This window comes from Pongo abelii, chromosome 10 (genome assembly GCF_028885655.2).
Source record: "Pongo abelii isolate AG06213 chromosome 10, NHGRI_mPonAbe1-v2.0_pri, whole genome shotgun sequence".
Classification (NCBI taxonomy): Eukaryota; Metazoa; Chordata; class Mammalia; order Primates; family Hominidae; genus Pongo; species Pongo abelii.
Genome location: NC_071995.2, coordinates 76,482,077 through 76,509,333, shown reverse-complemented (window position 1 = coordinate 76,509,333; position 27,257 = coordinate 76,482,077). Strand labels below are relative to the sequence as shown.

At 33.0% G+C, this 27,257-nt stretch overlaps 1 long non-coding RNA gene across 1 annotated transcript in view; it reads left to right on the top strand.

Annotated features, from left to right (window-relative positions):
• Positions 1-26,583, top strand: part of LOC134759522 (uncharacterized) — a 77,508-nt gene extending 50,925 nt beyond the window's left edge. Inside the window, exon 2 of the long non-coding RNA XR_010135803.1 lies at positions 26,228-26,583. This is a non-coding gene — a long non-coding RNA (uncharacterized LOC134759522). The remainder of the gene's footprint in view (positions 1-26,227) is intronic.
• Positions 26,584-27,257: the final 674 nt, after the last annotated feature.

Here is a 27,257-nt window from a genome sequence, read left to right as displayed (position 1 = left end):
GGTAAGGGCATGGGAAAATCTCCAAATTTTCAATTGAGATGCTTGAAAGATTACACCAGAGAATTAATGGAGAGCCAGGAATAGAGAGTCTTTACAATACAAACTCAACCTCAGATTTAATCTATGTTTGGCTTACATAATATCCTCCAAGTCTAACTGCTGCCAGAGGAAAGGGAAATTCCCCACTGGAGAAAGATAACATCTTCAAAATACTCAAATTATGTATATAACCTTTTATACATGATACTCAGCAATCAAACATTGCCTGACACATCAGCCGAAAATACCAAATTACCACAAACAGAAGTAAAAAAGAAAGACACCTACAGGAGATTCCAATATTGGAGATACCAAGCCTGGACTTCAAAATAGCTATGGTTAACATGTTAAAGAAAACTGAGATATATAAGTCAGCATATACCTGGGATCTATGAAGCAGAATTACTGTGAAAACCTTTGAAAGTCCAGAACTGAAGAATACAATAAATGAAATATCAAAAATAAATAACTCACATAAATTTGACAGCATATTAGACATAGCTCAAGGAAGGATTCACTGGAAGATAGGTTAGTATGCTAGATCTAAAGCATAAACCACAAAAAGAAATAAAAATACAGAAAATAAATGTACACACAAAACTATAAAACCTTATTGTGATATATAAGTAATTCATAAATAGTTTAACAGAATTTCATGAATTAGAATGCTCAATAATATTAATTTCTGCCAAAGTGGTATATAATTTCAATTAAATTTCAGTTAATAACTCAGAATATATTTTTCTTTGCATTTGAAAAACTGATTTTTTAAATGATGTGAAGATGCAGAGAGAAAATAGCCAAACAATATTGAAGAAAAATAGTGTATACAATAACCTTAATGTGGGTTACCATTCGCAGTCTTTTTTCATACAAATTTAACCTCTATTTTTCTCAACAAATGAGCCTTTTGAAGAATCAATATATTATTATATATCCCATGTTTTTCTTTACCAACTAATATATTCTATCATTCTGTAAATTTTCACGTTTTCACAGATATCATTGTTAAAATATATCAAAAGAAAACGTAATGGACAAATAATTCATATTAATATTGGTCTTAGCCTATTGATACTACTATAACAAAATGCCATAAACTGTGTAGCTTATAAGCAACTGAAACTTACTTCTCACAGTTCTGGAGACTGGGAAGTCCAAAATAAAGGTCTTGACAAAATCAGTGTTTGCTGAGGGCCCATTTCCTGGTGCATAGAGGGCACCTTCTTGCCTTATGTTCACATGATGGAAGGAGAAAAGCAGCTCTCTGGAGCCTCTTTTATATGGGCACTAATCCTACTCAAAAGGACTCTGCCCTTGTGACTTAATCACCTCCAAAAGACAACGCCTCCTAATACCATCATATTGGTAATTAGGTTTCTACTGTGACTTTTGGGTAGACACAAACCTTGAGACCACAACAATGATATAATCCAACTATAAAATACAGTCAAATTCACCATAGTTTGTCATTTATTTTTACATGAAAGTTTCCCACCACATTCAAATTGTAATTAAATAGCATTATTTTGTAAGAATGTTTTTCAGTTTTGCTGCCTCTTTCTGACCCAAAACAATCTGATCATTTCTATAATAGTTTCATTATATCTGTAGTAATAATGACCTAAGAAAATATGCTCATTTACGAGTCTAGAATGTAACCTCCTTATGCAGTTCTACAGCTAACCTTAAAATAAGGTTTAAGCAATTTTTATTTGCTATTCTGACTGTTGCTATTGTGGTATTGTGCTCTATAAACAATGCTTTTCTCTTTTTTTCTGTAAAATCTTCTGGTGAATTTCATTTAATTGTCCATAATTATCATGCACCTACTACAAAAGACACCTGAGTTCTGAGCATCCCCAGTTTGTAGCCCTGGATTATGTGAGATTTATGATTGATAAGCCCTATAAGTTAACTAAGAAAATAACCCTGACATAATCCCTTCTGGAGACACTCCTAAATTAATTGGAATAAATGAGAAGATTTGTTACTTAGGTAATTGAAGTACATAAAGAAGGAATTTATTGTTCAATTCCCACCTATGAGTGAAAACATGTGGTGTTTGGTTTTTTGTTCTTGCGATAGTTTGCTGAGAATGATGGTTTCCAGCTTCATCCATGTACCTGCACATTGTGCACATGTACCCTAAAACTTAAAGTATAATTAAAAAAAGAAGGAATTTAATGTTTTAAAGTTTATAATTACAGTTTAAAATATTTAAAGTTAACTAACGTTGTAAGTGTATGAAAATGATCAAATGTCAATCAAAATTCCCGTTAAAAGTGATTGTTCATATTTGCTAAATTTACAATCAAAATAGCAATATTTATAAGCTATGCTTAAAATCTTAAGAAAAAACTAGCTTCTTTATTAAATCAACTATAAATATTTAAGATCAAATTTGATCTCTGAATAATTTTTTTGTGTCTGTGAAAGCCACCTCTGAAGGCACCAAAAACTCTAACAATACAAAACTTAAAAGTTAATGAGGTTTTCTCCATAATCACAATTTGCATTATTGGTAATTCTCAACAAAACTTATCAATTATTGTATGGTCTTTATTGTGCCTCTTTTCGGAAAAGAGGCATGCAATTGATCACGTGCAATTGATTACTTGGTGATCTTCACTAGATATGGTATGAACTATGAAAATTATTATGCTGGTAATGATAAATGAGCACACATTCATCAATATGAATACAGTCACTCAATCTATCTCATAACTGGGAGTCAGATCTTTTCAATGGTATCTTTGTTATACTTAAATTTCAAACATTACATAACACATATTTAAACTTACGTTTCTCTTTGTTGTGATTAGACTGACTAGAACCAAATGTCTATAGACTGCCCAACCCTAGAGAATGTCTTTCATAATGCAGTTTATACAAATATTGCCACCCAAGATTAGCAGCTGGGCCACTATTAATTACTATAGTAACTTTTCCAAAAACAGTAGTTTCAAGAAAACTTTCATAAAGTTACTGAATTAAGTGTTCTTTGCTTCCTGTGGTTCATCTGAAATGTTAATTTGTCCACCTAGAACATTTTAATTTACGAGCACAATATTTTATTTTTGATCTCTCAATAGTATGCTGTTGTAACTACACATTTTTTTCACAGCAAAGTGAATTTAGTATTCTCTAACGTTGCTTGGTAATGTTGTGAAAGGAATTATAGGCATTGAGGTAATGCACAGTACTCCCACATCTTTCACCTCACTGTGCAGTCAGCCAAATTATATATTTATTAATTTTGTTAAGCTGGCCTCATGAGTCAATAGATTGAATAGAGTCTCTGTTAATTAAGTTTGCTGATGAAATGACTAGAAACTTGGAGAATAGCTTCAGAATTAAAAATGAGTTTAACCAGCTGCAGGGGATTTAGGCATTGGTTAAGGATTGGACCAGATGACCTGTGTGGTCTTTTTCACCTCTGGGATTCTGTGAAAGACTGAGAAATCAATACAGGAATAATTTATATGATAAAAAGTTAAATGTAAAATAAGGTTGGATGGAATGAATTTATTAAATATGTATTTTAAATATCAAAATCTTAAATGGTTATACAGAGGCATAATAGTTTTATATTCTAACAGAGAGACATTCTAAACTTGTGTTACCAGGGTAGGTTGATTCAATTATGACACTGAGATGCCTTGCTTTCAAAAAAAGCTTTTTCTACAAAATGTTTTTTATTGTGTGCCAGATAGCAACTAGGTGGTTCAACAAAACCTGTGTTCTCTACTTCCTGCCCAATCAACAAGATTATTTTTTTGGTAGCTAAAATTCACATAGCCAAATTGAATTTTAATCAATATAATGTGTATATAAGTTCTGTAAATCAATTTCAAGCTTGCCCTGTAAATATATCCTCATGAGGTTTTCCATTCTCTTTTTTAGCCCAGCTATCATAGACTGATATGCAAGGCAATGCAAACTTGGATTCTCTGTCTTAAAGATGACATATCTTAAAAAAACACATACTTTAAAGTAGTTTTTTCCAATTCTGTGAAGAAAGTCATTGGTAGCTTAATGGGGATGGCATTGAATCTATAAATTACCTTGGGCAGTAAGGCCATTTCCACGATATTGTGATTCTTCCTACCCATGAGCATGGAATGTTCTTCCATTTCTTTGTATCCTCTTTTATTTCATTGAACAGTGGTTTGTAGTTCTTCTTGAAGAGGTCCTTCACGTCCCTTGTAAGCTGGATTCCTAAGTATTTTATTCTCTTTGAAGCAATTGTGAATGGGAGTTCACTCATGATTTGGCTCTCTGTTTGTCTGTTATTGGTGTATAAGAATGCTTGTGATTTCTGTACATTGATTTTGTATCCTGAGACTTTGCTGAAGTTGCTTATCAGCTTAAGGAGATTTTGGGCTGAGACGATGAGGTTTTCTAGATATACAATCATGTCATCTGCAAACAGGGACAATTTGACTTCCTCTTTTCCTAATTGAATACCCTTTATTTCCTTCTCCTGCCTCATTGCCCTGGCCAGAACTTCCAACACTATGTTGAATACGAGTGGTGAGAGAGGGCATCCCTGTCTTGTGCCAGTTTTCAAAGGGAATGCTTCCAGTTTTTGCCCATTCATTATGATATTGGCTGTGGGTTTGTCATAGAGAGCTCTTATTATTTTGAGATACGTCCCATCAATACCTAACTTATTGAGAGTTATTAGCATGAAGCGTTGCTGAATTTTGTCAAAAGCCTTTTCTGCATCTATTGAGATAATCATGTGGTTTTTGTCTTTGGTTCTGTTTATATGCTGGATTACATCTCTTGATTTGCATATGTTGAACCAGCCTTGCATCCCAGGGATGAAGCCCACTAGATCATGGTGGATAAACCTTTTGATGTGCTGCTGGATTCGGTTTGCCAGTATTTTATTGAAGATTTTTGCATCAATGTTCATCAAAGATATTGGTCTAAAATTCTCTTTTTTGGTTGTGTCTCTGCCCAGCTTTGGTATCAGGATGATGCTGGCCTCATAAAATGAATTAGGGAGGATTCCCTCTTTTTCTATTGATTGGAATAGTTTCAGAAGGAATGGTATCAGTTCCTCCTTGTACCTCTGGTAGAATTCGGCTGTGAATCCATCTGGTCCCGGACTCTTTTTGGTTGGCAAGCTATTGATTATTGCATCACCAAGTCAATCCTAAGCCAAAGGAACAAAGCTGGAGGCATCATGCTACCTGACTTCAAACTATACTACAAGGCTACAGTAACCAAAACAGCATGGTACTGGTACCAAAACAGAGATATAAGATCAATGGAACAGAACAGAGCCCTCAGAAATAATGCCACATATCTACAACTATCTGATCTTTGACAAACCTGAGAAAAACAAGCAATGGGGAAAGGATTCCCTATTTACTAAATGGTGCTGGGAAAACTGGCTAGCCATATGTAGAAAGCTGAAACTGGATCCCTTCCTTACACCTTATACAAAAATTAATTCAAGATGGATTAAAGACTTAAACGTTACACCTAAAACCATAAAAACCCTAGAAGAAAACCTAGGCATTACCATTCAGGACATAGGCATGGGCAAGGACTTCATGTCTAAAACACCAAAAGCAATGGCAACAAAAGCCAAAATTGACAAATGGGATCTAATTAAACTCAAGAGGTTCTGCACAGCAAAAGAAACCACCATCAGAGTGAACAGGCAACCCACACAATGGGAGAAAATTTTCACAACCTACTCATCTGACAAAGGGCTAATATCCAGAATCTACAATGAACTCAAACAAATTTACAAGAAAAAAACAACCTCATCAAAAAGTGGGTGAAGGACATGAATAGACACTTCTCAAAAGAAGACATTTATGCAGCCAAAAAACACATGAAAAAATGCTCATCATCACTGGCCATCAGAGAAATGCAAATCAAAACCACAATGAGATACCATCTCACACCAGTTAGAATGGCAATCATTAAAAAGTCAGGAAACAACAGGTGCTGGAGAGGATGTGGAGAAATAGGAACACTTTTACACTGTTGGTGGGACTGTAAACTAGTTCAACCCTTGTGGAAGTCAGTGTGGCGATTCCTCAGGGATCTAGAACTAGAAATGCCATTTGACCCAGCCATCCCATTACTGGGTATATACCCAAAGGACTATAAATCATGCTGCTATAAAGACACATGCACACGTATGTTTATTGCAGCACTATTCACAATAGCAAAGACTTGGAACCAACCCAAATGTCCAACAACGATAGACTGGATTAAGAAAATGTGGCACATATACACCACGGAATACTATGCAGCCATAAAAAATGATGAGTTCATGTCCTTTGTAGGGACACGGATGAAATTGGAAATCATCATTCTCAGTAAACTATCGCAAGGACAAAAAACCAAACACCACATATTCTCACTCATAGGTGGGAATTGAACAATGAGAACACACGGAAACAGGAAGGGGAACATCACACTCTGGGGTCTGTTGTGGGGTGGGGGGAGGGGGGAGGGAGATATACCTAATGCTGAATGGCGAGTTAATGGGTGCAGCACACTAGCATGGCACATGTATACATATGTAACTAACCTGCACATTGTGCACATGTACCCTAATACTTAAAGTATAATAATAATAAAGTAAATAAATAAATAAACACATACACATAGGCATTATATATTTTTCTTATTGTAAAATTTAAAATGGCAGAAGTTATGAATAGGTATTTTGGAAGAAGGTATCAAAATATCCAGTAAGGATATAAAAGGCTAGTAAACTTCATTAGTCATCAAGAAAGTGCAAGTTAGAACCTCAGTGAATACCATTACACCTCTGCCAGAATGGTTACAATTAAAAAAATACCTTACAATGCCAAGTAGTGGCAAGATTGTGAAGCAATAGAAATTCTTATGCACTGAGGGTAACAAGGTAAACTGAGAGTTTGATGGCACTACTAAAGGAAATCAGACACATACTCTATAACCTAGCAATTCCACTCCTACATATTTTCCCAACCAACAGAAATTCTTAAATACATTTGCCAAATGCATTTACAGAAATCCTCAAAACAATAATATTGATAATAGACAAAGCAGAAAAGTCTGTCTACAGTAAAATAGGTAAATAGTGATATATTTACAATGGAATCTCATAATAAAAAACAAACTTTTTATTCCGAGCTGAATTATACAATATTGAGCAAAGAAAACCAGAAACAAACACCAACATACATAATTTCATTTATATGAAGTTCAAATGTAGGAAAAAATAGTTAAGTATAGTAATAAAAACAGTAGTTATGTTGAGTGTATATGTAGGGTAGATATTGACTTACAGGGAATTGTGGGAGGCATCCGGAATGCTAGAAATGGTGTATATTTTGATTTAGGTTGTAATTCCACCACTGAATTTGTAAAAAATTATAGAGTTTAAACCTAAAATTTGTATACTTTCCTGCAATCAGGAAGAAAAAAGTTTACAGCAAGAGTTATGGTCTGATGAGTCTAGGTTAAATGTCCCAAATATATATCTGAGATATTAAAACAGTAGAAATTCTGTACAGTTTCCTTTCTCAAAGGAGATTCAGTGGTTTAAATCATGCCCAGAGGCAGGCTGGGAGGTTAGATGACTTTTTGGGGTCTCTTTCAGCCCTATGATTCTATGATATTTCCTATAATATGTTGTTTTTCTGGAAACCTCCTTCAGTCTTTCTGTTTGTCTAGCATGAAGTTGTCCTGGACTGAATTTAATACTCTAGGGGCTTTCTCACAAGGGCACCATAAGTAGAAAGTCTGTCACCTCCCTAATAGGTAATATGATGAAGTTGTATCCAGTGGGAAATCTCAATGGCATTTTGTCCAGCCCTGCTATGGTTGGATGGATAATGCAAGGTCATACAGAATTTTCTCTCTGCTCTCGCCTCTGGTTATTTTAACATTATTTCTTCACAAGTTTCCCTTCGCATTGCATGCTTTGCACTAGATTATTTTTTTGCCAAGAGGTACTAAATTGACTTACCTTTTGTCAACTTTAGAAGAATTTTGTAAACATTCTCAGTGTGAATATATGGAATGAATAGTGGTGATTTCAAGAAATTTTGTGGAAAATATCCATGGATCCTTTGTCATTACATAAGCAATGGGTTACATTGATGAAGTATTTTGCTTTGAAACACATTTTAGCATTATGTGGACACAGCCAAAAAGATATAGGCTAGAAAAGAGATTGAAAAAATATTGTATAAAATGATTTTATCATAACCATAGATATTTGAGATTTTACTCCTTGAATATTTTTCATGGGAATTATAAATGTTACTGTCAATATTACTTTAAAACTCTTGACTGACTCCGTTTTGAATATTTATTAAATGAAGCAATTCACACTGCTACAATATAAATCAAATTATTTCCATTAACTTATTGCAACTTTCAAATAAATTGTAATGTTAATTTCTCTTTAGTTTTGGAAGTGTGCTACATATATTTTGCTTGGGCTTTGTTGAATATATATATATATATATATATATATATATATATATATATCCACTAATGTGTTAGCTTCCTTTCCACATAGACATTTTAGGAGCACTTTTAGTTGGAGAATCCATAGCCTATTATTTCTGGAAGTTCCTCAAGCAAAATATTTACTCTGGAGAAATAAGCTTACAGATTTGAAGACATCTACATTAATTGACACTAAAACATTTGTTCCTAGACTCTTAAGGCTCTCCAAAGGCTGTAATTTCAGGACACCCATTCAAACTTTATGCCACTAAATGCTTTGGGGCAACTACAAAAAGCAGCATTCCATTCGTACTGTGCATCTGTGTATACAGCAATCTCTAAATGCAGCTAATTGAATCTCAGCATGAAACCAGAAAAGATTTTTCCAAACTCATTATAGTTGCAGGTTACTCTAGTTGAAAAATTGATTTTGCACTGGAAAGTGAAAATCTAACTTCACAATGTCATCAGTCATTGGGAAAACATGTAATAGAATAACTATTTCTATGCATTGAGGCATGGATACAAACTTATCCATTCACAATTCAAAGAAAATTTTTTTGTTATTCAAATGCAACCAAAATGTCAATAAATTTGAAAGATAACTTATAGGAATGCAGATAGAAAAATCTGTATTTATTTTAAAGAAAAATACTTAAAAAGAAAAAAACCTCAGAGCCAATTACTAGACATTCCAGTCCCTGCAAAATTTGTAAGAGTACAGAGCAGCTAGAATTAGTTTCAATTCAATAAAAACCTCATTCTTCAGATGACTGATGCCAGAGATAAGAATTCTAAATGATATCCATCCTATTGGCATGCATAATAGGCAAATAAATTTCATTTATTCGTTCATCTAGAGATTCATTTAACAGGATTTTTTTGGATGCAACTGTCTAAAAGGCCAATAAAAGAGTAGATTTTATGAATCATAATTTTTATTACCTGGATCATATTTCAAATTTTATAATCATATGTATGATCTAATTTCCCAATTCCAGTAGACTATCTAGCCTCGTGTTTCTAAAAGCAAAGAATTTTGCTTCTAGTATTTGCTAAAAGTATTTATTTAAAGCCCAGCATTTTATGGATCCTTGATTGAAAAACACTAATTTAGTTGACTAATGATAATCATGTACTTATAGAGAGTTTTGTGACGGTAATTCCACAACCAGGCCCAGAGCACTGTTGCATCTGTCAACCATACAGTTCTTTATATAGGTCAGAGGAGAATCTTGCTTAATGCCCATTTCATGATTTTGTAAAACTGGTTTATTAGACAACATCTACTTTAACTTGATTCCTAAACTGTAGATGGCAGCCTCTGTTGACTGCCAACATCCTGCTTCTTGGTCTTTATACCTTGGTGTCTCTTCCCTTGAGTGTGAACTAGGCTTATTGAATCATTTCTAACAAATAGAATATAGGAAAAGTATTGAGAAGGTCCTTTCTAAGATTAGGTTCTAAAAAAGTCTATAGCCTCCATATTGGGCTTGTTTTCTCTTGTTCTTTTACTCCTTCTTTCTGAGGGCAGCCAGTTGCCATGTTGCAAGCTGCACTATGGAGAAAGCTAGGTGGCAAGGAAATGAGGAAGGTCTCTGGCCAGACAATGGTAAGAAACTAAGGAAATGAGAACCATTTCCTACTAACAGCCATCAAGCAATTGAGTACTCTGAGGAACGAATCCTACCAATGGACAGAGAAGGAGCATTGCATCTTGGACAAGCACCGCCATTTTAAAGTTCACCTTGATCAAAAACTGCCTAAATCCAAAGGGCATCAGCCTAATGGCTAAGGTCAGCATGACCATAAGCCACAAATGACATCTCTGACCAGAAACATTCCAACCCTAAGATAAACCCCGCCCCTAACCAGAGACATAAAACAAGAAACTTTTGCATTTTTGTAAACATACAAAAGTAAAGAACATCATACACCCAATATACCCATAACCCAACTTTAGCAAGTATCAATATTTTGAAAACATTTATAAATTCAGAGGCTAATCACAAGATGTAATAAAATGACCTCCTGTGAGATAATCTCCCCTCCTGCCAGAGAGATGTCAGCCCCAAGATAACCTCCCCTCCGACCAGAGACATTCCAACCCTGCAATAAACTTTTTCCCCATGCAGAAACATTCCAAGTCCATGATAAGCATTCTTACCCTAAAACCAGTAAACACCCTTAGTCAGTAAGAGAGAGCACTCCTGACCAAAATTGGCCAGAAGCCCCTCTCAGGTTTGTTATCCTGTCTTTAACTGTTGAGCCACTTTTTTATGTTTCTTTCCTCTTTAACTCCTACACCAATAACCATGTTAGTGAGTTTGGAAGTAAATCTTCTCCCACTTGAACCTTCAGAGGAGACCACAACTCTGTCTGGTAGGCTGACCGAAATATCCTGAGAGACCTTGAAGCAGAGGCACTCAGCAAAGTTAAACTTAGATCTTACACCCAGGGAAATTGTGAGATAATAATTTTTTTAGACCACTAAGTTTTGCAGCAATTTGCTCTATAGCAATAGATAACTTATATTTTTACAACTTGTGTAATTAACTCATTTTATTACATCTTATGATTAGCCTCTGAATTTATAAATGTTTTCAAAATATTGATAATTGCTAAAGTTGGGTTGTGGGCATATTGGGTTTATGATGCTCTTTAGTTTTGTATGTTTACAACAATACAAAATTTCTTAACTTGTTTTATATAATCAGAAAGAGAATCCACATTTTCCCTTCTGTCTATTTCTTCAAATTAAATGTTATTTCCTTTTACATCTCCTCATATGAAATTTTCATCATTCTTTAGTTTTTTCCACATATTTTAGAGCATATTGGTATAATTAGAAACATTTGTCTCAAAACAACCAGAAATTAAAAAAAAAAAACCCTAAAAGATTTTTTTTAAATGTAGGATCTGTAGGAGAAAGATATATCCAACTCACAGGTCTGCATAACAAGTATAAACCTTATTATTAAGCAAAAATGAGTCCAAAATAATACAAGAATAGTTAATATGACTAATCCTTATTTTGTAAATCTTTAAAAATGATTTAATAAAACTTGCCTTACTGGCCTGTGATAGAGTATTAAAGTAATATTTGCTACTAGTTGGTGAGTACTTATTATGTAATTGGCAAATAGTTGCCTTGTTTTATCTCATAGAAACCCTAATAAAAGCCAGTAAGATAGAGTCTATTTTTTCTATTTAATAAAGAGAAACTAGGCATTAAGATATTAAGTAACTTTTCTAAGGACATATAGATAGTAAGTGGTGAAGCTGGGAATTGAACTGAGATTTTAATTACTAAACTATACAATACATATTACATATCTAAAACGGTATCTACCACAGAGAAAGTGCTATTGTAATTTTTTCTCTTCATTTTCCTCATGTAGAGATAGATTTGAGAGGCAGTGAAATAACTATCTGCATTTGTCAGGTTTCTACTGACATAGATCACACAGCTACCCCCAAACCTCCATGGCTTAAAACAAATTTCCATGCTTTCAGGTCTTTAAGTTGGCAAGAAAAAGCCCTGCTTTAGACTGGAGATCATGTCCAAAACCTTGTGTTTCTTATCCTAGTCCACTAATACCCATAGAAAATGCTTTTCATTTCAGATGGAAGAATCTCCAAGAAACTTAAGCAAAAGTATTTAATGCTTCTTGAGGTTTCAACTCAGAACTGGCATGTTCTCACTGTACCTTTATTCTATTGTCAAAGCCCTAAGTCAATGGGGCATAGAAGTAACTGGCCCACAACGAATCATGAAAGGGAGGGGACTAAAGGAAGAATTATAGATAAACAATACAGTTTGAAACAGCATTCATAAAAATTGTTATAAAATAAACATTGAATACATGAGATATTTGATGTTTAAGTTGTATATACTCTAAAATGTTATAGCTTTAGCATAATAAAAATGTTGCTTCCTAGCAATTTTTCTGATCATTCTCACTCAATTTTACTAGTCATTCTGATTAATACATCCATTAACACAAGTCATTTTGTTTTTGTTTTTTTTTTTCCTTTTTTTAAACCATTTTTAAATAAGGAAATATAAAGATCTTTAGTCATTCTCAGGAAACTCTCTTACATAATTACTCAAGATAATGCCTAATGGCTCTAAAGTAATGCCTGTAATTATTAAATTACTTTAGAAATTATGTCCTTGGTCACCATAAATCACTGTAAATTTAAATGTATTATGTTTTCTAGGTATCTCTAGGTAAAAGCTTTCACAATTATAATCAGATTTCCACAGGTAAATACAAATGATAATTTGTTTTCACTAATGCTCTATGTCTCATCTCTTTTGCACTAGGCAACTTAAGGAACATCAAAGGAATTTGTTTTAATTGCCCTCTATTATTAATTATCCATCTTTGATGATCACAAAAACAGAATTGGCACTTTCTCTTATCTTGCAATAAGATAAAATAAGCACTTCCATGGTGCTTCCATTTTTTACTCATAGTTTTGTTTGTTGGTTTGTTTTAGAATGTTTTATGTATTTGTCTCCTTCACTACATTGTAACCTCCTTTAACGAACAAATTGGATCTTATTTATCTTGATATCATTTGTGCATGCCTATTCCATGCCTGTTCCAATCTATGCCTATTAAGTGCAACTTGGCTGAACAAATAGATGACATAATTATTCACTAGACAGCTGACACTCAAAGTTATAGAAAAAAAGTGCTATTTTAAAAATAATAGCTTTTGACTAAGAAATATTCCAATTAATTCACTTTTAAAAGAGTTGAATGTTCATGTAGTAAGATTTTAAAAGGCTATCATTTATCAGTGAATCAGACAAAACATGTTGGGATCAAAATGATAAATTTAGAGAAATCTGTACACAATTAGTGGGACCCCCCACCAGTACACCAGGAGGAGCTATAATTTCAGAGAACAAAGACTGTTACATTATGTATACTATCAAGCACTACAGCTACATCCTGAGTTCACAGTAGGTTTTCCAGCTAAATGGAAAGTGAAATCCTAAGAGGCATTACAAAAATATAATTATTATTGTAGTAAAAGAGCAGTCAGTATCAAAGGCTGTCAGGATTTATACCCTAGGTTCACCTCTAGTACATCAGAATCCAAGTCTTACTGTCAACAAATCTCAAAGAACACTCTACTTTAGCAACGAGAAAAAAGAAAATAACAGGAAAATATAGCATTATAATATACCAGAGTTTTTCTAAGAAAAGAACAGGAAAATATAGCATTATTATATACCAGATTTTTTCTAAGAATTCCATTAAATGTCTGCACATTTATTCATTCAATACATGTTTATTCAGTGTCTACTTGTGCCATGTACCATTTTATGTGCAAAGAATAAAATGAGGCAGAATAGAGGAGAGTATCAAGTCCAGTGAAAGAAAAGAAATGTCAAACTATACATAAAATAAGACTTTTTTTTTTTTTTGAGACAAAGTCTTGCTCTGTCACCTAGTCTGGAGTGCAGTGGTGCGATCTCAGCTCACTGCAACCTCTGCCTTCTGGGTTCAAGCAATTCTCCTACCTCAGCCTCTTGAGTAGCTGGGATTACAGGTGCCTGCCACCACGCCCGGCTAATTATTGCATTTTTAGTAGAGACGGGGTTTCACCCTGTTGGCCAGGCTGGTCTCGAACTCCTGACCTCAAATGATTCACCTGCCTCAGCCTCCCAAAGTGCTGGGATTACAGGCATAAGCCACCACACCCGGCTAATAAGGCATTTTAACTGCAGTTTGTTTTATGAGAACATGGAACACCCAACCTGAATACAAAGGATAGGGAAGCTTACAGTAGAGGAAGTGAATTCTAAGTTCAGAACTGGAAGATGAGTGACAGTCAGCTAGAAGAACATTCCAGAAGAAAGAAAAACATGGGTATTCAATACATTTCTTCTATAAGCCATGTCGTGGAGTTTGGACTGGAGAAAATGAGTACCTGTTAATTTTTATTTGCCATATTGACAAATAAAGGATTCTTATGTCTAACATGAACAGTAGGCAGATATTCCCTCTCCTAAACCCTGAATAGCTAGTGTCCTACAATAGGTCAAAACTCAGTCAATCCGGGAAGACTGTGCCTGTGACATAGTCCTGACTCCACCTTGTATTCCTTTTGTTCCACACATTTTCTGAGCCTTGATTGTATTAACTGTTTGATATTCTTAAAATGAATTCCATTTCTGCTTAAGTTAGCCAGAGTTGGTTTCTCTTATTTTCAACCCAATTCCCTGACAACTTGGTCTTTAAAAGATTGTAAGCAGAAAAGTAGCAGATACATATATGTACTTCAGAACAATTTGTCTAGCTGCAGCATTGATAATGGCAAGGAGGGTAGCTATCTTGGAGTCAAGGAATTTGTTTTTGTGAGTTTACAATCAACCAAACTAGAGATTTGCGATGGCCTCAGCTAGAAGGGTAAGGAGAATAGCCAGTGGCTTTGAGAGGTATTGAAGTAGAATTTACAAATATGTGGGTATTAAAGAGAGGTAGAAATAATGGTTTTCCTCATTCTCATGAAAAATATTTACTGACCAATTTCTCAGTATACATTTATTATATAGACAATGAACTATGTGGAAACACTACCAAAGAAGTCTGAGGACAAAAATATAAAGTAAACCTAAAGAACATATAAGAAAGGAAATAATACAGATACAACAGTTAGAATTTAAGCAAAAACCTACCACAAAATATCTCAAACGATAAATAACTTTTTGACCTATCTATCTTAGAGTTCAAAGGCAGATCTTTGATTTAATCTAGTAACTGAAGTTAAATCTCCCTGAATTATACCTATCTTCTAAAAATCTTTTTGGGGTGGCTTTTCTAATTAGGATGGTATGAATAAAGTTAGTGTAGGTTGGGGGCACAGATTTGTACTAAAAAATGCTCAGAGAAGAGTCCATCTCCTTTTGCGTCTATCTCTTATAGGAAAGGCCACAATTTCCAGAAGCTCCAGAAAACTTCTCTCCCTTAATCATTGCTGTACATTAGGGCATGTGTCCATTCCTAAAATAATGATTGTAATGAGAAGAATTTCACGTGTAACAATCTTAGACTTGGGTTCCTCTAGTAAGACTAAAATGGTATTAGCAACTTAAAGGATCAATGCAATGACAGTATATTAGGGATTTTTAAATCATAAAAATGTATTAAAAATAACCTTATGCCAATATAACTGAAAACATAAGAATAGGCAATTTTGTAGAATAAAAATAAGTTACCAAAACTAATTTAGAAAATAGAAAAACTGAATAAACTAGTATTCTCTGAAACACTGTATCAGTTGGAGAATAAAAAACTTTCTCTAACATAGGCCACAGACCCAGATCATTTCTTGGGTAAGTTTTACCATATCTTAAAAGGCACAAATAACCCTACATCACCAAAACAAATTTTTAACATGTTTATGGAGGTATAATTGACATACAAAAACCGCACATGCAATGCCTACTGTGTACAATTTAGTGAATTTGGACATATGCAAACTCCTGTGATACCATCACTACAGTCCAGGTCATGGATATATCCAATACTTTCTAGAGATTTCTTGTGTCCCTTTGTCTTTGTTTTCATGGTAAAAAACACTTGTGTTTTTGTAAATGTTTTGTTCTAAGAACACTTTGACATTCAAAATTAACAAACTTTGAAGTGTGCTAAAGCACTTCATTGTAAACCAAAGGCAGTATATTGTACAGCAGATTTCCAAAACTTATTCGTCTAGCACAACTAAAACTTCAGGTACATGGAACAACTCCAAGACAGTTTAGAGGCAAGAAAATTATGGAAAACTATTTTAATCTTATGAACCTAACAAAGGTGATAAAATTAGACAGCAACAGTATAAAAATTAAATCATTGTTAAATATCACCTTTAAAAATAGATGAAATAAAAATTTTAAAGACATAAAAAGCAAATTCAATACAATGTAGTATTACCAAAAAACCTCAAAAATACCAAAAAAAGTCTTTATTCTAAGATTGCAAGAATAGTACATCATTTGTTTAAATTAGCAAATCCATATAAAATGTTAATCTATTAAACTGAATCAATGTATTATTTTAAAAAATTAGGCAGAGAAAAAATCATTAGAAAAATCTGACATCCCATTATGAAAAAGTTCTTAACAAATTGGGTGTCAAAAGGAACATCTTCATTTGATAAAGTGTTACCAAAAATCCATAGCAATATTATTCTTAAAAGTAAAACATAAGAACTATTCCCACTAATGTCATAAATGAAACAAGTGTTTTATTATCATTCAATTATTGCACATTGCATTAAATGTCCTGGTCAATATCGTAATTCAAGAAAAATAAAAGTTATCCATACAAATTGTAAAAGAATTAACAAAATACTTTTTATTTACATAGAAAATCTAAAATAATTATAGACGGCCTTCAACCTAAAAGAGCTTAGTACTTTTGCTGTATAAAAAACCGAACATACTGGCTGGGAGCAGTGGCTCATGCCTGTAATCCCAGCACTTTGGAAGGCCGAGGCGGGCGGATCACGAGGTCAGGAGATCAAGACCATCCTGGCCAACACAGTGAAACCCCGTCTGTACTAAAAATACAAAAAAATTAGCCAGGCATGGTGTCAGGCGCCTGTAGTCCCAGCTACCCGGGAGGCTGAGGCAGGAGAATGGTGTGAACCTGGGAGGCAGAGCTTGCAGTGAGCCGAGATCGCGCCACTGCACTCCAGCCTGGGTGACAGAGCCAGACTCCATCTCCAAAAAAAAAAAAAAAAAAAAAAAGAAACCCAACATATTGAAAATGCTATGCAAAATGCAGACATTCACAATAGCAATGAAAATTAGATTTATCTGTAGTACCTTTAGGAATAAAGCTAACAAAAACTGTGTGACCACCAAAGAAAAAATTGTAAGATGTTATTAAAGGACACAAAATGTAAAACACTGGGGAAATACATCAGATTCAGATTCATATTTATACATAAAGCAAAACAATAGCATGTCAATATTGGCCAATTCTGTGTGGTGGGTACACCAGTATTTGTCATATTTACTGTAATCTCCTGTATTTTCTTTAACTTTTCAAAACAAAGACAAATCAATACAAAGAACTGTGTTTTTCCGCAGAGAAAAATACATCTTCCTTCATGAATCAATGAAATAAACTTCTTAATGCTTTTTCATAAGTAAAAGTTTGCCACAAGTATTAATTTTTTTGAACTAAAGCCAGTTTTTCATGTAGAGTATCTGACTAAAAACATTTGCTGTTTGACAAGGAAATACTAAAGTCTGTTTAAAAGTATACAAGGAGAATCGTACAGTGAAATTAAAATCCTTAAAAATTACCAGAATAATTTTCTGCTCCCCTTTTTATTAACATAATTATGTCAACATATACATATCAAGATAGGCATATAAAATTGGGACCAATATTTTTTCAGTCCTTTGGAAAGTAGTTAAATAGAGCCATAAGCTAACATGACTAAAAAATATTTATGAAGAAAAGTGAGGTTAATTTTGAGGAAAATAATATTTTTCAAGTATGTTAATGTATTTTCTTTAGCAGTTGCTGTTATATCCTTGAATATTGGATTCATATCTAAGACATTGAATCATATATATTTTCTATCTGAATCTAGTATTAACACCTTTCAAAGTATCCATAAGGCAGGATTCTTTTTCCATAATTAGTGAGGGATTATTTTCTCACCCTATTTCCAAATATTATTAGATATTTGACACTTCTGGATGACTTAAATTATTTTTGATTAGCTCAAGGTAACAGTTTTATCACACTGCATCCTGAATCAAGAGAAGAGAAAATTACATATTAGCTTTATGTTCTGCCAAGTCTAGACTAAACTAAAATAGAAATAATAAAGTATTTTTTTGTTTCTTTTTTTAAAAAAAAAGTCTCTTGGGTTCAAAGCTGACACATATAGGAATCTTGACTTTAGTTGTTCCCCTCATAAAATCTGGGGACTTGAGAAAGCATTGGTGGTTAAACACAAAATCCACAGACAGCATCTCAATCAACTGTAAATCCTGAATATTTTTCTGTCTAAATTCTTATCACTATTATCACAACTATTAAAATTCTACACATGATTAAAGTACAATTTAAATTTTGTTTCTAAACTGCCTGATTAAAATGAGATACGAAAAGGCCGGGCACGGTGGCTCATGCCTGTAATCCAGCACTTTGGGAGGCCGAGGAGGGTAGATCACCTGAGGTCAGGAGTTCGAGACCAGCCTCAACATGGAGAAACCCCGTCTCTACTAACAATACAAAAAATTAGCCAGGCATAGTGGTGCATGCCTGTAATCTCAGCTACTCGGGAGGCGGAGGCAGAAGAATTGCTTGAACCTGGGAGGCGGAGGTTGCGGTAAGCCGAGATCGTGCCATTGCACTCCAGCCTCGGCAACAAGAACGAAACTCAGCCTCAATAAATAAATAAATAAATAAATAAATAAAATAAATAAATAAATAAATAATAAAATAAAATAAAATAAAATAAAATGAGATATGATCTCTACCTGCAAGCCCAGTTGAGGTTTTGTGTAAACCATGCTTAGAATCACACTCTGCTAGATTTGGAGGGGAACATTCAGGTGATTTAGGTCAAGCCTCTTTCCAATGAAGAAACTACTTTCTTAGCTAATAATGCTGGCACATAGTTGGGGCAGCTTCGCCTTAAACCCTGCTAAGTGCTTACAAACTTTGAGACATTCTGTGTGGACTCTTTAATATCCAATTATGATTCCCCCTTTTCTCCTTACTCTCAAGACCAGAAATTGAAGTGACAAATAAAAGCAAACCCAAACTTAGATGAGGAAAGACTTTATTTGGAAGAAAGACTACTGCAAAATGGAGAACTCCCAGATTCCAGAAATCTGCAAGAATCTCAAAATCACAAAGAGAGTCTCTTCTTTTATAGGGAGGGCTGAGTGGTAGGTGAGGGGAAGTGAGGCAAAGGAGAGAGTAAGTACCACATGTTTGGAGGTTTGACTAGAAATACGTCTTGTTATGGTCAGTCAATTCCCAGGATACACTGATAAGGGGGCATGTTCTGCATTTTAGGGCTCATTCAGGGTTGGTGGCAAGCTGATGTACAGCGGCTTGTGGGAAAGAGAGAAGCCTGACTAAAATTTGGTCAAGACAAAGCAGGGGTTACGAAACAGAAAATTGTGAGCTGTTATTCAGAAGTTATGATGTGTGTCAGAAGCGTGGCCATGTGATATCGTCTTGGCTAACAACACGCAAGCAGATTACTTCTGTTTTATTTTCCTGATAAAAAGTGGCCCACTGAATTGGTAAGCAATTTTTATAGACATGATGCCTGGAAGTAGAGCAGCAATATTATAAATATAAAAAAGAAACCACAAATGAGGAGCCAGATCACTTTTGGCACCATACAGTCAGCAGGAAGATCTAGACTACCTCAGACTTCTTTTTTTGCATTAAAAAAATAAACTATTATTGGATTAAGTAACAATAGTTATATTTCTATTACTTATAGCCATCTTAACCTATATGAAAAGTATGTTTAACAGTCTTTCCTAAAATTCTGCCAAAAGTCAATATTAACTTACAAGTTTTTAAGTTTTAAGATACCTGAAATCAGCTGGGTGCAGTGGTTCACATCTGTCATCCTAGCACTTTGGGAGGCTTAGGCAGATGAATTGCTGGAGCACAGGAATTGGAATCCAGCCTGGCTAACATGGTGAAAACCCACTTCTACCAAAAATATTCTAATCTATCTATCTCTCTATATAAAAATATATATGTATACATATATATTTATATACAAATATATATAAATTTATATAGAGATTATATTATTTATATATAAATTTATATAGAGATTATATTATTTATATATAAATTTATATAGAGATTATATTATTTATATATAAATTTATATAGAGATTCTTTACATTATTTATATATAAATTTATATAGAGATTCTTTACATTATTTATATATAAATTTATATAGAGATTCTTTATATTATTTATATATAAATTTATATAGAGATTCTTTATATTATTTATATATAAATTTATATAGAGATTCTTTATATTATTTATATATAAATTTATATAGAGATTCTTTATATTATTTATATATAAATTTATATAGAGATTCTTTATATTATTTATATATAAATTTATATAGAGATTCTTTATATTATTTATATATAAATTTATATAGAGATTCTTTATATTATTTATATATAAATTTATATAGAGATTATATTATTTATATATAAATTTATATAGAGATTCTTTATATTATTTATATATAAATTTATATAGAGATTCTTTATATTATTTATATATAAATTTATATAGAGATTCTTTATATTATTTATATATAAATTTATATATAATTTATATAAATTTATACATAAATATATTTATATTATTTACATATAAATTTACATATAAATATATTATTTATATTATTTACATATAAATTTATATATAAATATATTATTTATATTATTTACATAGAAATTTATATGTAAATAATTTATATTATTTACATATAAATTTATATGTAAATAATTTATATTATTTACATATAAATTTATATATATAATTTATATTATTTACATATAAATTATATATAATTTATATTATTTACATATAAATTTATATATAAGTAATTTATATTATTTACATATAAATTTATATATAATTTATATTATTTACATATAAATTTATATATAAACTTATATATATTATTTATTTATAAATATATTTATATATTATTTATAAATATATTATTTATATATAAATATATTATTTATATATAAATATATTATTTATATATAAATTTATATATTTATATATAAATATATATTTCTAAGAGGTCAAGTTATTGCATGTGAAAATAATATATAAAATACTACACAAATGTTTGTTAATGTTGGCATATTGTTTTGTATTCTGTCACTGTTTTTTGGTAGATACTCATGAACAATTTTGAGTAATTGCATGAAATATCTGATTCTGACAAATTATAAACATTGAGAGGACTTGGAAAGCAGCATTGCCTAGGGTCTAGAGACCCCATTACAATCTAGTTCAGAGGTCCCTATCCTTTTTGGCACCAGGGACCAGTTTCATGGAAGACGATGTTTACATGGATGGGTGTGGTAGGGGATGGTTTCAGAATGACTCAATCACATTACATTTGTTATGCACTTTATTTCTATTATTATCTTATTATATATCACAGTGTAATAATTATGCAACTCATCATCACATAGAATCAGTAGAATTCTTGTGAGCTTGTTTTCCAGCAACTAGACAGTCCCAAAGTGGGGGTGATGGGAAACAATGACAGATTATCAGGCATTAGATTCTCATAGGAAGCATGCAACCTAGACCCCTCACATGCACAGTTCAGAATAGGGTTCACACTCCTATGAGAATCTAATGCCACCACTGATCTGACAGGAGGAAGAGCTCAGGCAGTAATGCAAGTAATGGGAAATGGCTCTAAATACAGATGAAGCTTTGCTCACTCAAGCACAGCTCACCTCCTACTGTGCAGCCCTAATTCCTAACAGGCCATGGCCCAGGGGTTGGGGACCCATGGCCTACGTAATGCTCATCCCCTACATAAATCTATATCCCTTCTGGTTGTTTATGGTCCTCCTTATATGAATGAAGTTTTGAATTTTAAGAACACAGATTCCATTTTATCAGATCCTGCCTTCATGTGGATTAGAGGGTAGTCAAAGATCTGGCAAATGGAGGATCTGATTCAAGCCTTGATACTGCCTAAATAGAGTCCACCAGAGTCTGTATGGTGTTACATAAGGACAATTAAAATGCACACCAGACAATACAAACTACCACTGTCATAGTCAAAGAAATTTTCTCAAGGGGAACAAAAACCTAAATTGACAGTTTCTTAGTTTTGGTTTTCATCTGGGCCAAGTCATCCTCACAAAACATCAAAATAAGTCTTAAATTTGGTTCTAGATAGACTAATCAGTGGGATGCTCAGTGAGGAAGATTAATCCAAATAGGAGAAATGTCAGAATTTTCACATATATCAAAAAATTATATCTTAAATAAAAGGTTAACATGGTCTATTATAGGTTTTTAGATGTATTTGTGTGAATAGGAAAATGGTTTATAATTAGGAAATAAATTATATATAAGTACTTGATGCTTCCAAAGTTCACAAGGATCTCCCAAAGCCTATTTATATTTTAATTATTTTAGAATATTTTCTTGTCAATCTACCTTGTGGCATTCATTTTGTGTACCAAACTTGTAATCACAAATTGCAAAATTAAGCTTCCTGTTAAGTGCTATATGAAAGACAATATATTCTAAATTAATAAAATCTCAACTTACATGTGTTAAAATTTAAACACCAAGTTTTCTGTAAATATATTCTATTCATCTTTATGTAAGGACAAAAAATAGAAATTGGTGGTAAATTTTAAAACATTGAAACTATCACCAAAACCATTAAATAAAACTGTCAAATATCAGAAAATTTTTTCTATTGTCTGAAAGGCATTCAATTCTGGGCACTTTTCTGGTACTTATAATTTCCATCTGAAGAGATATGTTTCTTACAAGGAAAGAAAGCACTAGATTTTTAAAGTTGTTTTTATAAGCAATACTCAACTATTATATGGATCATGTTACAGTACTCTTCTGTCCTGTATTTACAGACAGGATTTGTAACCATAAGAATTCTGAAAACCAAGTTTATATAACATTTATTATTGACGATGTCTGCATATTGAGTTCAGGGAGGAATGAGAAAAAGAGAAGAATTAGAGGGCAACCAAAAAAAGAAAAATATCTGTAGTACACGAAATGTGAATGTATGTTTAACCTGGAAAAAGTAATATTTTTTCTGTCAAATCTATAATATTTTTGTAGTATTAACTGAAAATTATTTAGGAAGAGGGAACATTATTGTACATTTTGATTTCATTGTCTTGTATTCTTCTCACCTTTTGTAACTGAAAAATCTAGAAAAATATGTCATTGGATTGAATAGTTACACCAGGGGACTTAAAAGTTTGAACACTTCTTCCCTTGAAAGCTCAGGGTATGTCAAGCTAGACCCATTATGATGACTAATGATAAGGTTCCCTGTGACTGGGTTGGCCACCCTCAGCTGAAGACCTCTGCCATGCTGTCATAATCATGGGCAGTCTTCTGGCTGGCTGACCCCAGCTTCCTACTCCACAGCCCATTAGTACTCAATGATTAATGGACTGTAAAATAAAAACCAGTCTTTGAACAAGTCAGGATTCCTTCCCATGAATCCTGAAAGGGAATACAAAGTTTCTTCCCTGAAGTTGTCAAGATTTTATGGGAAAAACTTCATCTTTTTTCTTTTCTCTCTCTCTAGCTGTATGACTGTTCTGTTACCACCAGTGTTGAAACCAGGCATCAAACTAGTTAATCAAAGACCTTTTTTTTTTTTTTTTCCTATTGCAACGCTAAAGAGCTGCTATGTGTTTTTCATCAATGTATTCCAAGTTATTCCAACCACTATGATTCATGATTAGCTCTTTCAAAACTTCCATTTCAGGGCTGTACTTTGGCATCAGGGGCCTTGTGAAAGAGAAATAATTCAGTGAAGCAAATGTAATTTTAGAGCTGAGAACAGGCTGACTCTAAAGCTTGTGTAACTGAATCAGGAGTGTGTAATGTACATAGCAATGCTTCTTCTAATAATATTGTTTCCATAAGTAAACAAAAAGTCTAAATAAAATAAGAACCATAACTAAAAAGTTCAGGAAAACAGGAAATGAAACAGAAAAATTTAAGAAAAGAGAGATGAGACCTGGTTTAATGCTAGCATATTGATTTCTAGACTTCTCATCCAAATTGCATCTCCTAGCAAATTCTTCTTGCTTAAGAATTACAATTCCAATTGATTTAAGAGGTTATCATGGATATTGAGTATGAACAACTAAAAGCTAACTTTAGCTCTCAGTAAATTTGAATTTAGCAAACATTTTGCAATTAAATTCTTCTATGAATAAAACAAATCTCTTCACTTTAGAAACCATGCCTTCTCTGTAGTCCCAGCTATTCAGGAAGCTGAGGCAGGAGAATGGCATGAACCCGGGAGGCGGAGCTTGCAGTGACGGAGATGGCACCACAGCACTCCAGCCTGGGTGACAGAGCGAGACTCTGTCTCAAAAAAAAAAAAAAAAAAAAAAAAAAAAAAAAAAACCAGAAACCATGCCTTCTCATTCTCCTTGTTATAGACAATTAGTAAATGGTGAAATTACACATAATATCCCATTATTATAAACCCTTGTAGTTCCATTACTGCTTTTTGAAATTGCATTGGTCAAAAACATATTTGTCATCTTTTCTTTTGTATTATCTTTCCTGGCTTTTGAAATATTTACACTTAGATGCATTATTCTTGTTGATTATACTTCAAAAACACATATTTCAGTGTTTTTTGATCTGAAAATCAAATTCAAATCACTGCAAGCATTCTAACATGAACATTTCTTTCTATTCCTTCAAATATATATTCTTCCTGTCAATCTAGCTTATATATGTATGAGATAATATTTTTCTGAGGCATGTGGATTCACAAGACACATCAGGATAGTTTAGGATTTTGGTAGAATTTGTGAGAATTTAGCACAAACATTAGTTATTCAATGACCAATCAAAAGACTTAAGAAATAGTGGCAAAAAGAAAAAAAAGTTTAAAAGCTGCAGGCATCAGAAAATGTTTTTGTAAAGTTGCTACTATGAATGTTTCTAAAAATATGCTTTGTTAACAGAAAATTCTTATATTTTTCACTTAGTGTGAAAAGGAATCGTTTTTTCCATGAAAGTTCAGCTTTAGATGCTTTTTACGGTAGCTGCAGTACCACAATTATTATCTTCAATTTCTCAAACAATGTAAAGAACAACATGAGACTGACAGTAACTGTGAATTGACCCACTTAGGGTCAGTGTGGGTGTTTGGACCTTTTTACACAAACGCTTTTTGTCATAGCTATTTTTCCTTGTAGATGTGTCTGGTTTCTGTTATTACCAGTGACTGAGATTATAGAAAAATATGGAATAGACCAGTGTTTATCAAAATTTGAACTCACACACAAAGAATGTGTGAGCTTTAGCAACACTTTACTAAAAGCTGTGTTAGTCCATTCTCGCACTGTTATAAAGAACTACCTGAGACTGGGTAATTTATAAAGAAAAGAGGTTTAATTGAAAAAAAAAAAAAAAAAAAGAAAGTTGCAAGCAATTGTTTTTCTCCTGGAGCATAAGAGCAAACGGAAGCACATAACTGTATACAAGACATCTGTAACAAATATTGCATCCTTAAACCCTCTTGTCCAGTCCTTTATTTCTCCTAAGCCAGCTAACGCTGTATTTTATGTAAGAAAATAAAATAATAAAAGAAAGAAAACACTGTGAAAAAAAAAAAAAAAAAAATCAAATAAGTAAAAGAAAAATAGCTGAAGATGCCAGGCATTCAGTTTTTTCAAATCTGTGTTTTCCTCACATAGGTATGGCATTAGTGTCAGGGTAGAGATGCTCAAAAATGCATAATACATGTCTAAAAGCTTCATAAGGATACCAGATTTTTAAATAATTATCTCAAGAGATAGAATACAAGAACAAAATTTTAGAAAGCTCAGCACAGTTTGCTATTGTTTTCCTTTATTTTTGCATGTTTTCTTACAGTTTTTTCAGAGGAAGATGTTCTCCAGCAAGAGCACGAAGTAGTAGCAGTACTCTAATGACCGAGGGAATGTGGCCGCTATGCGCAAAATTCTGCTCACTGGTTGTGTGGCATCATGTTGAGAAAGCAACTAATTGTTTGGCTTCTTCTCTTACTAGCCAAATACTCCCTGATATAGCCATCAACTCACCAATTCTACATGTATGATAGGAACTACCTATGCCAAGGCAAAGCAAGGCTCTGACAGACAAAAACAGAAAAATCACAAAAGAGTGACAACAATAGAAATGTTTTCGGTTTTGTTTTTTGGTTTACTTCACTATTCTTATTTGAAAACAAAATGAAGCACATAAAGTTATATACTCTAGGGATTTGTATTTTCCACTAGGTTATATCAAAGATTGGTTTATTGCTACCCTGAATTGGTCAAGGTTTGGGATATATACCTATAAATTCTTCAAAATAGACAGGATGGCCCCTTAATATGTTCATTCATTTATTCAACAAATATTGATAACATGTTGATTCTTAAGCATCCCTTCATGTGCCAAAAATATAGTGATACACAGGGATAATAACGGTTCCTAACACCAGAAAATTTCCATCGAAAGGAAGAAGATAAAAAGAAACTCTATCTAGAGGATAAAATAGAAAACACATAACTTGGTAAACATAGATGCATAGATTCCATTAGTGTTCTGAATAAAAATGAAACATGACATAATTCAGTGTCTAAGGAAGAGAAACTACTGTAGCATATACAAGGAAGGATTTTCTAAGAAAACATCATTTGAATTATGACATGAATTATGATAGAACCTGGACAAGCAAAAGTTCAGGTGAGAGCACCCATGAAGAAGTCAAGGGCTTAAAATGGAAACAAAACTGGGGTATTCAACAAACTAAACGAAGCTAATAAGGTGTTGTCTTCCTTCTTTCATGCCAAAATTGAAAACTTTGCAAAGGACAGAAGACTTAATATGCTTAGAGCCTTTGAGAGATGAAGACCCTAATGTTCTTCTGCGAGTATGT